We start from the raw sequence: 3,513 nt of genomic DNA on the forward strand, positions 1-3,513 counted from the left end.
CTCATCAGTGATATCTTGCACTGTTTTTGAGAAAAAATTGTATTAAACAAAAATTATTTCGCCCTCCAAAATGTTATGTCACTTATTTACAGTTTCTTCTTATGTAAGGAAGCCATCTTATTAGTTTTGTAGCGGTTAGAACATTTTTCAGACTGAACAAGAATGCGACTCTAGGGATATACAGGGTGTCAAAAAAGTTCCTGGACAGCCAAATAAATCCTTATGTGAAATTTTTTAAGGAAAGGCTGAGGTCATTCTTGAAGTAAATTTCAACGAGGAATCCAGTAGTGACCTTAGTTTTGACCTTGACAATGATCTTCAAGGACACCTTTGTTTTTAAATGGAAAGGCCCATTTTTGACATTGGTAATCGAAGGAGCGGAAAATTTTACGTTAAATCAGGTCGCAGGTAAGGTGTGCCCTTGATGGACATACCCAGGTCATTTAAACTTCAATATGGCCTGAACATTTTTTCGCAAGCTAGCTTGTGAAAATCATCTTCTTACCCTACTTACTTACTTAAACAGTTTACGTAAAAAAGTGACATTCGAGTAAACTTAACGATGACCGTCAAGGTCATATCAAGGTCACTATTTGTTTTTCAATTTAAACGACTCTGTTTGACATCGGAAATTAAAAGAACGGAAAATTTCACATCAAAAACGTTTAGTCAGGTCATAGGTCGGGTGTGACCTTGATATTCAATAAGGTATGAATATTTTTCGCAAGTTAGCTTTCGATTTCCGATGTCATACAGAGTCAAACCAGAACCTGAATACACTTTTTAACGTAGAATGTTTTGCTCTTTCGACTGCAAATGTCAAAAATGGGCAATTCCATTTAAAAAAATAAAGGTGACCTTGAAATAACCATGAAGGTTATGGTCAAGGTCAAAATTATGGTCACTACTGGATTCCTCTTTAAATGTTCCTTCATAAATGACCCCAACCTTCTCCAAACAAATTATACTTAAGGATTTATTTGGTTGTCCCGGGATTTTTTGGACACCCTTGAAGATGGAAAATCCACTCTCTAAAAAAAACCTGAATTTTGTTATTTAAAAAATTTCTAAATATTTTTAGAAGAGTTATTACAAAAAATTTCTTATTGTATAATAATATTAATAATTCTGAAAATAATTTAGACGAAGACTAAGAATAAATAGTAAGTGATTCCTGAGTAATCGTAACGAAGTTTTAGTCGTGGAATGTTATTTTCTGTGAAGCTAACAATACGAAATTATCAGATGCAATGGCAGATAAAAAAGCACGGTGCTCCATTTTATAATAAAAAATCTAACAATTTATTTATTTATTTAAAAAATTGATTTCTCTAATATAATGAGATAATTTCAGGGTAGCCCTAAACCTCTTTTTTCAAACCTCCATGGCTTTCCCGTAACAATTTTTCTGACTTAGGAATAAAAATGGCTTCAGCTTTTTCGGAATTTACTTTTTAAATTGGAAATCAAACTTTCTTTCTATTTACGATATTAAATTTTCGGCAGAAGGCAATATTTCTGTCGGCCTAGAAACAGGGCTACAGCTGCTTGTTTATTTAATAGAGAATTGGCTCTAGTTTTCGAGAAGAATGGGGTCAAAAGTCCAAAAAAATGTGTTTTATACCATTTTTGAGGCCGTGTAAAAATTTAACGAGAGCCAATAGAACCTTCTAAGAGAGATGAAATGGAAGTTTGGTTCCTGGCCGTTTACATAAATTAAGAAAACACATACCATGACCTATAAGTGGTGCCATGGTGCTCTTGCCCAATGCAGACTAGCCTCCATTTCATCACTCATATTTTCAAAAGTAAATCTGTCTTCAGGGTGAGTATGATCAATGGCAATATATACGTCTATATCTGTAATATCAATCTGAGTGCTATATGGCAATAGTATACGATTTCTTGATCGAGGATGATTATTATGCTCTGATGAACGAGGAACATCTAAATCCAAAACAATTCTGCATAGTACAAGTTTGCTTCTCTTGAAAGGAAGAATACAACATACCAAATTCCTTTTGCACACTACTTCTGAAAAACTGTTAAAACTTTACCTTTTCCTATTAAACACCCTCAGATTTGACTAACACGACTAACTGATACAGTAACAAACATCTCTAACCATCCGCTCAACAATGACATGATTTTAATCTTATCCAAAGGGCATCATTTTGCAGTAACTTTTTCCAAAATTCCTCCTCAAAATTAATAAAGCAAGAAAAGACCGCAACTAAGAACTCAATCGGAATAAAAGTATTATAATATTAACCGCAGACAAAGGCAACACAACAGTTATAATGAATAAAGAAGAATATAACCACAAAATAATAGACCTTCTAATTGAAGATACATACATCGTAGTGAGTTTCGACATAGTATCTCTCTTTACGAAATTACCAATCTCTGATACAATTGATATTATTAAATCTTCTACAAACTTCCCTTTGGCGCTCATTCCTTTGACAGAACACTGTCTCAATAATACTTACTTCTCTTTCAACAACCAATTCTATGAACAAACCTCATGGGCAGCAATGGAATTCCCAATTTCACCTGTAATAGTCAATATCTTTATGGAGCATCTAGAAACTAAGATCTTCAACCAAGACAAGCTTAAACCGGAATTTTGGATTCGTTACGTTGTTGAAATTTTTTCATCTTACGACATGGACGAGATGAACTAAATATGTTTTGGATTACATCAATCGATTACCTCTTAATATCCAGTTCATCATAGAAATTGAGCAAAACGGAAAATTGCCTCCTCCCAACACCACCCGTCTAAAAACAATCGGTCATTACCTTCCATGTATACAGAGTTGTCTCCATGACAGATAAATATAACTTACAAAAGGAATTACAAAACGTTAAACAAATCCTAATAAAGAAAGATTACACAAGCAAACAAACTGATAAAGCAAAAGAAAATGCACTCAAAAAAACAAATCATCACAACCTACGACAGAAAGAGAAAAAAAACGACCACCACCCTGCTCTACATCCAAAGGTGTCACAGAACAAATAGGAAGAATTCTCAACAAACACAACATCCAGACGAAATTTAAACCACCTGCGAAAATAGAACAACTACTAAATAACCCCAAAAGCAAAAGGGCAGCCCTCAGTGATCCAGGAGTATATAAAATCCCTTAATCTTGTGGCAAAGTCTACATTAGAGAAAGCGGGAGAGCGATGAACCAACATATACAGTGTGTCCCATATTTATAGGGCAACCCCATTTTTTAAGGATAATTTTTTTCTATTGAAACAAAATGCACCAAATATTTTGAGTGGATAAATGAGTCGAATTAACGATTTTTCCTAGAATATAGAGCTCGCCATTCCATTCGTTCATTTATTTGGACATTTTTTCGAAAAAATAGGTGTCCCAAATTAATAGGGCCACTAAAAAAAATTTCAATTTTTTTGAAGAATAATAAATAATTCGTAAAATAATGCAATTTAAAATATATAATATTAAAATTTTACTTCTTACATGCCATAAACATA

This window comes from Belonocnema kinseyi, chromosome 10 (assembly GCF_010883055.1).
Source record: "Belonocnema kinseyi isolate 2016_QV_RU_SX_M_011 chromosome 10, B_treatae_v1, whole genome shotgun sequence".
In the NCBI taxonomy this organism is placed as follows: domain Eukaryota; kingdom Metazoa; phylum Arthropoda; class Insecta; order Hymenoptera; family Cynipidae; genus Belonocnema; species Belonocnema kinseyi.